The sequence below is a fragment of the Oncorhynchus mykiss genome, chromosome 2 (assembly GCF_013265735.2).
Source record: "Oncorhynchus mykiss isolate Arlee chromosome 2, USDA_OmykA_1.1, whole genome shotgun sequence".
NCBI lineage: Eukaryota > Metazoa > Chordata > Actinopteri > Salmoniformes > Salmonidae > Oncorhynchus > Oncorhynchus mykiss.
The window spans coordinates 19,354,560-19,366,395 of NC_048566.1; positions in this window are offsets into that span (position 1 = coordinate 19,354,560).

The window sequence follows — 11,836 nt, forward strand, 5'->3', positions numbered from 1 at the left end:
AACGTCGGTAGCCCTGCCCACCGGTAAACAGTGTATGAGCGCTGGATGATTCGTTTTAAGTCTAATACTGCGGGTAATGGAGTCGCCAATGACTAGAGTTTTCAATTTGTCAGAGCTAATGGTGGGAAGATTCGGCGTCTCAGACCCCGTAACGGGAGGAGTAGAGACCAGAGAAGACTCGGCCTCTGACTCCGACCCACTGCTTAATGGGGAAAGCCGGTTGAACGTTTCTGTCGGCTGAATGAGCGACACCGGTTGAGCGTTCCTGCAGCATTTCCTTCCAGAAAGTTGTCCAGCTGCGGGGACTGGTGGCACAGACGCGGTTTCATCCTTTCCTACACTGAAATTACCCTTGCCTGCGATTGCGTCTGAAGCTGGGCTTGTAGCACAGCTATCCTCGCCGTAAGGCGAGTACAGCGACTGCAATTAGAAGGCATCATGTTAATGTTACTACTTAGCTTCGGCTGTTGGAGGTCCTGACGAATCGTGTCCAGATAAAGCGTCCGGAGTGAAAAAGTTGAGGAAAAAAAAACAAAAAATATAAACGGTAATTAAAAAGTAAAAACCGTAAATTTGACAGGTTGGCAACAAAACGCACAGCAACTCGAAAACAAGTCTGCAAGTTGTGAAGTTATGAAGTTGCAAGTTGTGAAGTTATGCATTTATTATTTATCTGTATATTTATTAGTTGGGTTATTTCATGTTTTGTGTATTGGGAATACATCAAAAATCCTAATAAAATTAACTGGAAAGTCTGAAAAATACTTTTGTCTAATGTTTATGCCTCTAAATGTCTGAATCATGAAAGTGTCAACATAGTGTGTAATTAACATACTGTCTGTACTAACATACTGTCTGTACTAACATACTGTCTGTACTAACATACTGTCTGTACTAACATGTTCTAGTTCCACTCTTAACCAGCAATCCATCGCACCCGGTTTCCCAAGCCTTTTGTCAATCTCATCTTCTGTCCCTGCATGCACACACACACGCACACACACAAGCACACACACACACACATACACACACACACACACACACACACACACGCACACACACACACGCACACGAACGCACGCACACGCACGCACACACGCGCACACACGCGCACACACGCACACACGCACACACGCACACACACGCACACACACACACACACGCACACACGCACACACGCACACACACGTAAGATCCTCTTAATTTACTGTGGTAGTTGTCAAACCAGCAAAACAACCATCTCCGTGTCTCAATTTCACTCCCTGTCGCTGTCCTTCCCTCGCTGCTGTCCCACAGGCACAACCTCCAGTCCTCACCCTCCTCACCCCCCCTTCAATCAACCCCGCACCATCACAATGGAAGTACTATGTCCCCATGGAGATCTGTGATGTAACAATTTGACCTTCACATTAAAATCTCATCAACTTCTCTCTCTTTCACTCTCTCTCTACCTCCCTCCTCTCTCTTCCTCTACCTGCATCCTCTGTCACTCACTCTCTTTTACCACTCTGTCCATCCTCTCTCATTCTCTGCCTCCCACCACCTCACCTGCTCTCTCTTTCTCTGCCTCCCACCTCCTCACCTGCTCTCTCTTTCTCTGCCTCCCAACTCCTCACCTGCTCTCTCTTTCTCTGCCTCCCACCTCCTCAGCTGCTCTCTCTTTCTCTTTCTCTGCCTCCCACCTCACTAGCTCTCTCTTTCTCTGCCTCCCACCACCTCACCAGCTCTCTCTTTCTCTGCCTCCCACCACCTCACCAGCTCTCTCTTTCTCTGCCTCCCACCTCCTCACCTGCTCTCTCTTTCTCCGCCTCCCACCTCCTCACCTGCTCTCTCTTTCTCTGCCTCCCACCTCCACACTAGCTCTCTCTTTCTCTGCCTCCCACCTCCTCACTAGCTCTCTCTTTCTCTACCTCCCAACTCCTCACCTGCTCTCTCTTTCTCTGCCTCCCACCACCTCACTAGCTCTATCTTTCTCTGCCTCCCATCACCTCACCAGCTCTCTCTTTCTCTGCCTCCCACCACCTCACCAGCTCTCTCTTTCTCTGCCTCCAACCACCTCACTAGCTCTCTCTTTCTCTGCCTCCCACCTCCTCAGCTGCTCTCTCTTTCTCTGCCTCCCACCTCCTCACCTGCTCTCTCTTTCTCTGCCTCCCACCTCCTCACTAGCTATCTTTCTCTGCCTCACACCACCTCACCTGCTCTCTCTTTCTCTGCCCCCACCACCTCACTTGCTCTCTTTCTCTGCCCCCCACCAACTCACCTGCTCTCTCTTTCTCTGCCTCCCACCTCCTCACTAGCTCTCTTTTTCTCTGCCTCCCACCTCCTCACTAGCTCTCTCTTTCTCTGCCTCCCACCACCTACCTGCTCTCTCTTTCTCTACCTCCCACCTCCTCACATGCTCTCTCTTTCTCTGCCTCCCACCTCCTCAGCTGCTCTCTCTTTCTCTTTCTCTGCCTCCCACCTCACTAGCTCTCTCTTTCTCTGCCTCCCACCTCCTCACCTGCTCTCTCTTTCTCTGCCTCCCACCTCCTCACCTACTCTAACTTTCTCTGCCTCCCACCACCTCACTAGCTCTCTCTTTCTCTGCCTCCCACCTCCTCACCTGCTCTCTCTTCCTCTGCCTCCCACCTCCTCACCTGCTCTCTCTTTCTCTGCCTCCCACCACCTCACCTGCTCTCTCTTTCTCTGCCTCCCACCTCCTCACCTGCTCTATCTTTCTCTGCCTCCCACCACCTCACTAGCTCTCTCTGTCACTGCCTCCTACCTTCTCAGCTGCTCTCTCTTTCTCTGCCTCCCACCTCCTCACTAGCTCTCTCTTTCTCTGCCTCCCACCACCTCACCAGCTCTCTCTTTCTCTGCCTCCCACCTCCTCACCTGCTCTCTCTTTCTCTGCCTCCCACCTCCTCACCTGCTCTCTCTTTCTCTGCCTCCCACCTCCTCACCTGCTCTCTCTTTCTCTGCCTCCCACCTCCTCACCTGCTCTCTCTTTCTCTGCCTCCCACCTCCACATTAGCTCTCTCTTTCTCTGCCTCCCACCACCTCACTAGCTCTCTCTTTCCTTGCCTCTCACCTCTTCAACTAATCTCTATTTCTCTGCCTCCCACCTCCTCACCTGCTCTCTCTTGCACTGCCTCCCACCTCCTCACCTGCTCTAACTTTCTCTGCCTCCAACCACCTCACTAGATCTCTCTTTCTCTGCCTCCCTCCTCCTCACTAGCTCTCTCTTTCTCTGCCTCCCACCACCTCACCTGCTCTCTCTTTCTCTGCCCCCCCACCACCTCACTTGCTCTCTTTCTCTGCCCCCACCAACTCACACGCTCTCTCTTTCTCTGCCTCCCACCTCCTCACCTGCTCTAACTTTCTCTGCCTCCCACCACCTCACCTGCTCTCTCTTCCTCTGCCTCCCACCTCCTCACCTGCTCTCTCTTTCTCTGCCTCCCACCACCTCACCTGCTCTCTCTTTCTCTGCCTCCCACCTCCTCACCTGCTCTATCTTTCTCTGCCTCCCACCACCTCACTAGCTCTCTCTTTCGCTGCCTCCTACCTCTTCAGCTGCTCTCTCTTTCTCTGCCTCCCACCTCCTCACTAGCTCTCTCTTTCTCTGCCTACCACCACCTCACCAGCTCTCTCTTTCTCTGCCTCCCACCTCCTCACCTGCTCTCTCTTTCTCTGCCTCCCACCTCCTCACCTGCTCTCTCTTTCTCTGCCTCCCACCTCCTCACCTGCTCTCTCTTTCTCTGCCTCCCACCTCCTCACCTGCTCTCTCTTTCTCTGCCTCCCACCTCCTCACCTGCTCTCTCTTTCTCTGCCTCCCACCTCCACACTAGCTCTCTCTTTCTCTGCCTCCCACCTCCTCACTAGCTCTCTCTTTCTCTACCTCCCACCTCCTCACCTGCTCTCTCTTTCTCTGCCTCCCACCTCCACACTAGCTCTCTCTTTCTCTGCCTCCCACCTCCTCACTAGCACTATCTTTCTCTGCCTCCCATCACCTCACCAGCTCTCTCTTTCTCTGCCTCCCACCACCTCACCAGCTCTCTCTTTCTCTGCCTCCAACCACCTCACTAGATCTCTCTTTCTCTGCCTCCCTCCTCCTCACTAGCTCTCTCTTTCTCTGCCTCCCACCACCTCACCTGCTCTCTCTTTCTCTGCCCCCCCACCACCTCACTTGCTCTCTTTCTCTGCCCCCACCAACTCACACGCTCTCTCTTTCTCTGCCTCCCACCTCCTCACTAGCTCTCTCTTTCTCTGCCTCCCACCTCCTCACCTGCTCTCTCTTTCTCTGCCTCCCACCTCCTCACTAGCTCTCTCTTTCTCTGCCTCCCACCTCCTCATCTGCTCTCTCTTTCTCTGCCTCCCACAACCTCACCTGCTCTCTCTTTTTGTGCCTTCCACCTCCTCACCTGCTCTCTCTTTCTCTGCCTCCCACCTCCTCACTAGCTCTCTCTTTCTCTGCCTCCCACCTCCTCACCTGCTCTCTCTTTCTCTGCCTCCCACCTCCTCACTAGCTCTCTCTTTCTATGCCTCCAACCAGCTATCCTGCTCTCTCTTTTTGTGCCTTCCACCTCCTCACCTGCTCTCTCTTTCTCTGCCTCCCACCAACTCACTAGCTCTCTCTTTCTTTGCCTCTCACCTCTTCAACTAATCTCTCTTTCTCTGCCTCCCACCTCCTCACCTACTCTAACTTTCTCTGCCTCCCACCACCTCACTTGCTCTCTCTTTCTCTGCCTCCCACCTCCTCACCTGCTCTAACTTTCTCTGCCTCCCACCACCTCACCTGCTCTCTCTTCCTCTGCCTCCCACCTCCTCACCGGCTCTCTCTTTCTCTGCCTCCCACCACCTCACCTGCTCTCTCTTTCTCTGCCTCCCACCTCCTCACCTGCTCTATCTTTCTCTGCCTCCCACCACCTCACTAGCTCTCTCTGTCGCTGCCTCCTACCTTCTCAGCTGCTCTCTCTTTCTCTGCCTCCCACCTCCTCACTAGCTCTCTCTTTCTCTGCCTCCCACCACCTCACCAGCTCTCTCTTTCTCTGCCTCCCACCTCCTCACCTGCTCTCTCTTTCTCTGCCTCCCACCTCCTCACCTGCTCTCTCTTTCTCTGCCTCCCACCTCCTCACCTGCTCTCTCTTTCTCTGCCTCCCACCTCCTCACCTGCTCTCTCTTTCTCTGCCTCCCACCTCCACATTAGCTCTCTCTTTCTCTGCCTCCCACCTCCTCACCTGCTCTCTCTTTCTCTGCCTCCCACCTCCTCACCTGCTCTCTCTTTCTCTGCCTCCCACCTCCACACTAGCTCTCTCTTTCTCTGCCTCCCACCTCCTCACTAGCACTATCTTTCTCTGCCTCCCATCACCTCACCAGCTCTCTCTTTCTCTGCCTCCCACCACCTCACCAGCTCTCTCTTTCTCTGCCTCCAACCACCTCACTAGATCTCTCTTTCTCTGCCTCCCACCTCCTCACTAGCTCTCTCTTTCTCTGCCTCCCACCACCTCACCTGCTCTCTCTTTCTCTGCCTCCCACCTCCTCACCTGCTCTCTCTTTCTCTGCCTCCCACCTCCTCACCTGCTCTCTCTTTCTCTGCCTCCCACCTCCACACTAGCTCTCTCTTTCTCTGCCTCCCACCTCCTCACTAGCTTTCTCTTTCTCTGCCTCCCACCTCCTCACTAGCACTATCTTTCTCTGCCTCCCATCACCTCACCAGCTCTCTCTTTCTCTGCCTCCCACCACCTCACCTGCTCTCTCTTACTCTGCCTCCAACCACCTCACTAGATCTCTCTTTCTCTGCCTCCCACCTCCTCACTAGCTCTCTCTTTCTCTGCTTCCCACCACCTCACCTGCTCTCTCTTTCTCTGCCCCCCCTCCACCTCACTTGCTCTCTTTCTCTGCCCCCACCAACTCACATGCTCTCTCTTTCTCTGCCTCCCACCTCCTCACTAGCTCTCTCTTTCTCTGCCTCCCACCTCCTCACCTGCTCTCTCTTTCTCTGCCTCCCACCTCCTCACTAGCTCTCTCTTTCTCTGCCTCCCACCTCCTCATCTGCTCTCTCTTTCTCTGTCTCCCACCTCCTCACCTGCTCTCTCTTTCTCTGCCTCCCACCAACTCACTAGCTCTCTCTTTCTTTGCCTCTCACCTCTTCAACTAATCTCTCTTTCTCTGCCTCCCACCTCCTCACCTGCTCTCTCTTTCTCTGCCTCCCACCTCCTCACCTACTCTAACTTTCTCTGCCTCCCACCACCTCACTAGCTCTCTCTTTCTCTGCCTCCCACCTCCTCACCTGCACTAACTTTCTCTGCCTCCCACCACCTCACCTGCTCTCTCTTCCTCTGCCTCCCACCTCCTCACCTGCTCTCTCTTTCTCTGCCTCCCACCACCTCACCTGCTCTCTCTTTCTCTGCCTCCCACCTCCTCACCTGCTCTATCTTTCGCTGCCTCCCACCTCCTCAGCTGCTCTCTCTTTCTCTGCCTCCCACCTCCTCACTAGCTCTCTCTTTCTCTGCCTCCCACCTCCTCACCTGCTCTCTCTTTCTCTGCCTCCCACCACCTCACCTGCTCTCTCTTTCTCTGCCTCCCACCACCTGACTAGCTCTCTCTTTCGCTGCCTCCTACCTCCTCAGCTGCTCTCTCTTTCTCTGCCTCCCACCTCCTCACTAGCTCTCTCTTTCTCTGCCTCCCACCTCCTCACCTGCTCTCTCTTTCTCTACCTCCCACCACTTCACCTGCTCTCTCTTTCTCTGCCCCCACTACCTCACTAGCTCTCTCTTTCTCTTCCTCTACCACTTCACCTGCTCTCTCTTTCTCTGCCTCCAACCTCCTCACCTGCTCTCTCTTTCTCTGCCTCACACCTCCTCACCTGCTCTCTCTTTCTCTGCCTCCCACCTCCTCACCTGCTCTCTCTTTCTCTGCCTCCCACCTCCACACTAGCTCTCTCTTTCTCTGCCTCCCACCTCCTCACTAGCTCTCTCTTTCTCTACCTCCCACCTCCTCACCTGCTCTCTCTTTCTCTGCCTCCCACCTCCACACTAGCTCTCTCTTTCTCTGCCTCCCACCTCCTCACTAGCACTATCTTTCTCTGCCTCCCATCACCTCACCAGCTCTCTCTTTCTCTGCCTCCCACCACCTCACCAGCTCTCTCTTTCTCTGCCTCCAACCACCTCACTAGATCTCTCTTTCTCTGCCTCCCACCTCCTCACTAGCTCTCTCTTTCTCTGCCTCCCACGACCTCACCTGCTCTCTCTTTCTCTGTCCCCCCACCACCTCACTTGCTCTCTTTCTCTGCCCCCACCAACTCACCTGCTCTCTCTTTCTCTGCCTCCCACCTCCTCACTAGCTCTCTCTTTCTCTGCCTCCCACCTCCTCACCTGCTCTCTCTTTCTCTGCCTCCCACCTCCTCACTAGCTCTCTCTTTCTCTGCCTCCCACCTCCTCATCTGCTCTCTCTTTGTCTGCCTCCCACAACCTCACCTGCTCTCTCTTTTTGTGCCTTCCACCTCCTCACCTGCTCTCTCTTTCTCTGCCCCCACCAACTCACCTGCTCTCTCTTTCTCTGCCTCCCACCTCCTCACTAGCTCTCTCTTTCTCTGCCTCCCACCTCCTCACCTGCTCTCTCTTTCTCTGCCTCCCACCTCCTCACTAGCTCTCTCTTTCTCTGCCTCCCACCTCCTCATCTGCTCTCTCTTTCTCTGCCTCCCACCACCTCACCAGCTCTCTCTTTCTCTGCCTCCCACCTCCTCACCTGCTCTAACTTTCTCTGCCTCCCACCTCCTCACCTGCTCTCTCTTTCTCTGCCTCCCACCACCTCACCTGCTCTCTCTTTCTCTGCCTCCCACCTCCTCACCTACTCTAACTTTCTCTGCCTCCCACCACCTCACTAGCTCTCTCTTTCTCTGCTTCCCACCTCCTCACCTGCTCTAACTTTATCTGCCTCCCACCACCTCACCTGCTCTCTCTTTCTCTGCCTCCCACCTCCTCACCTGCTCTATCTTTCTCTGCCTCCCACCACCTCACTAGCTCTCTCTTTCGCTGCCTCCTACCTCCTCAGCTGCTCTATCTTTCTCTGCCTCCCACCACCTCACTAGCTCTCTCTTTCGCTGCCTCCTACCTCCTCAGCTGCTCTCTCTTTCTCTTTCTCCCACCTCCTCACTAGCTCTCTCTTTCTCTGCCTCCCACCACCTCACCAGCTCTCTCTTTCTCTGCCTCCCACCTCCTCACCTGCTCTCTCTTTCTCTGCCTCCCACCTCCTCACCTGCTCTTTCTTTCTCTGCCTCCCACCTCCTTACCTGCTCTCTCTTTCTCTGCCTCCCACCTCCTCACCTAATCTCTCTTTCTCTGCCTCCCACCTCCTCACCTGCTTTCTCTTTCTCTGCCTCCCACCTCCACACTAGCTCTCTCTTTCTCTGCCTCCCACCTCCTCACTAGCTCTCTCTATCTCTACCTCCCACCTCCTTTCCTTCTCTCTCTTTCTCTGCCTCCCACCTCCTCACTAGCACTATCTGTCTCTGCCTCCCATCACCTCACCAGCTCTCTCTTTCTCTGCCTCCCACCACCTCACCAGCTCTCTCTTTCTCTGCCTCCAACCACCTCACTAGCTCTCTCTTTCTCTGCCTCCCACCACCTCACCAGCTCTCTCTTTCTCTGCCTCCCACCTCCTCACCTGCTCTCTCTTTCTCTGCCTCCCACCTCCTCACCTGCTCTCTCTTTCTCTGCCTCCCACCTCCTTACCTGCTCTCTCTTTCTCTGCCTCCCACCTCCTCACCTGCTCTCTCTTTCTCTGCCTCCCACCTCCTCACCTGCTCTCTCTTTCTCTGCCTCCCACCTCCACACTAGCTCTCTCTTTCTCTGCCTCCCACCTCCTCACTAGCTCTCTCTTTCACTACCTCCCACCTCCTTTCCTTCTCTCTCTTTCTCTGCCTCCCACCTCCTCACTAGCCCTATCTGTCTCTGCCTCCCATCACCTCACCAGCTCTCTCTTTCTCTGCCCCCCACCACCTCACTAGCTCTCTCTTTCTCTGCCTCCCACCACCTCACTAGCTCTCTCTTTCTCTGCCTCTAACCACCTCACTAGCTCTCTCTTTCTCTGCCCCCACCACCTCACTAGCTCTCTCTTTCTCTGCCCCGCACCACCTCACTAGCTCTCTCTTTCTCTGCCTCCCACCACCTCACTAGCTCTCTCTTTCTCTGCCTCTAACCACCTCACTAGCTCTCTCTTTCTCTGCCTCCCACCACCTCTCTAGCTCTCTCTTTCTCTGCCTCTAACCACCTCACTAGCTCTCTCTTTCTCTGCATCCACCTCCTCACCTGCTCTCTCTTTCTCTGCCTCCCACCTCCTCACTTGCTCTCTCTTTCTCTGCCTCCAAACCACCTCACCTTCTCTCTCTTTCTGTGCATCCACCTCCTCACCTGCTCTCTCTTTCTCTGCCTCACCACCTTCTCACCTTCTCTCTCTTTCTCTGCCTCCCACCACCTCACTTGCTCTCTCTTTCTCTGCCCCCCACCACCTCACTAGCCTCTCTTTCTCTGCCTCCCACCTCCTCACCAGCTCTCTCTTTTCCTGCCTCCCACCTCTTCACCTGCTCTCTCTTTCTCTGCCTCCCACCTCCTCACCTGCTCTCTCTTTCTCTTCCTCCCACCTCCTCACCTGCTCTCTCTTTCTCTTTCTCCCACCTCCTCACCTGTTTTCTCTTTCTCTGCCTCCCACCTCCTCACCTGCTCTCTCTTTCTCTGCCTCCCACCACCTCACTAGCTCTCTCTTTCTCTGCCCCCACCACCTCACTAGTTCTCTCTTTCTCTGCCTCCCACCTCCTCACCAGCTCTCTCTTTCTCTGCCTCCAACCACATCACTAGCTCTCTCTTTCTCTGCCTCCCACCACCTCACCAGCTCTCTCTTTCTCTGCCTCCCACCTCCTCACCTGCTCTCTCTTTCTCTGCCTCCCATCACCTCACCAGCTCTCTCTTTCTCTGCCCCCCACCACCTCACTAGCTCTCTCTTTCTCTGCCTCCCACCACCTCACTAGCTCTCTCTTTCTCTGCCTCTAACCACCTCACTAGCTCTCTCTTTCTCTGCCCCCACCACCTCACTAGCTCTCTCTTTCTCTGCCCCGCACCACCTCACTAGCTCTCTCTTTCTCTGCCTCTAACCACCTCACTAGCTCTCTTTCTCTGCCTCCCACCTCCTCACCTGCTCTCTCTTTCTCTACCTCCCACCAACTCACTAGCTCTCTCTTTCTCTGCCTCCCACCTCCTCACCTGCTCTCTCTTTCTCTGCCTCCCACCACCTCACTAGCTCTCTCTTTCTCTGCCTCTAACCACCTCACTAGCTCTCTCTTTCTCTGCCCCCACCACCTCACTAGCTCTCTCTTTCTCTGCCTCCCACCACCTCACTAGCTCACTCTTTCTCTGCCTCTAACCACCTCACTAGCTCTCTCTTTCTCTGCCTCCCACCACCTCACTAGTTCTCTCTTTCTCTGCCTCCACCACTTCACCTGCTCTCTCTTTCTCTGCCCCCACTACCTCACTAGCTCTCTCTTTCTCTTCCTCTACCACTTCACCTGCTCTCTCTTTCTCTGCCCCCACCACCTCACTAGCTCTCTCTTTCTCTGCCTCCCACCACCTCTCTAGCTCTCTCTTTCTCTGCCTCTAACCACCTCACTAGCTCTCTCTTTCTCTACATCCACCTCCTCACCTGCTCTCTCTTTCTCTGCCTCCCACCTCCTCACTAGCTCTCTCTTTCTCTGCCTCCAAACCACCTCACCTTCTCTCTCTCTCTGTGCATCCACCTCCTCACCTGCTCTCTCTTTCTCTGCCTCACCACCTCCTCACCTTCTCTCTCTTTCTCTGCCTCCCACCACCTCACTTGCTCTCTCTTTCTCTGCCCCCCACCACCTCACTAGCTCTCTCTTTCTCTGCCTCTAACCACCTCACTAGCTCTCTCTTTCTCTGCCTCCCACCACCTCACTTGCTCTCTCTTTCTCTGCCCCCCACCACCTCACTAGCTCTCTCTTTCTCTGCCTCCCACCTCCTCACCAGCTCTCTCTTTTCCTGCCTCCCACCTCTTCACCTGCTCTCTCTTTCTCTTCCTCCCACCTCCTCACCTGCTCTCTCTTTCTCTTTCTCCCACCTCCTCACCTGTTTTCTCTTTCTCTGCCTCCCACCTCCTCACCTGCTCTCTCTTTCTCTGCCCCCCACCACCTCACTAGCTCTCTCTTTCTCTGCCTCCCACCTCCTCACCAGCTCTCTCTTTTCCTGCCTCCCACCTCTTCACCTGCTCTCTCTTTCTCTGCCTCCCACCTCCTCACCTGCTCTCTCTTTCTCTTCCTCCCACCTCCTCACCTGCTCTCTCTTTCTCTTTCTCCCACCTCCTCACCTGTTTTCTCTTTCTCTGCCTCCCACCTCCTCACCTGCTATCTCTTTCTCTGCCTCCCACCAACTCACTAGCTCTCTCTTTCTCTGCCTCCCACCTCCTCACCTGCTCTCTCTTTCTCTGCCTCCCACCACCTCACTAGCTCTCTCTTTCTCTGCCTCTAACCACCTCACTAGCTCTCTCTTTTTCTGCCCCCACCACCTCACTAGCTCTCTCTTTCTCTGCCTCCCACCACCTCACTAGCTCACTCTTTCTCTGCCTCTAACCACCTCACTAGCTCTCTCTTTCTCTGCCTCGCACCACCTCACTAGCTCTCTCTTTCTCTGCCTCCCACCACCTCACTAGCTCTCTCTTTCTCTGCCTCTAACCACCTCACTAGCTCTCTCTTTCTCTGCCTCCCACCACCTCTCTAGCTCTCTCTTTCTCTGCCTCTAACCACCTCACTAGCTCTCTCTTTCTCTGCATCCACCTCCTCACGTGCTCTCTC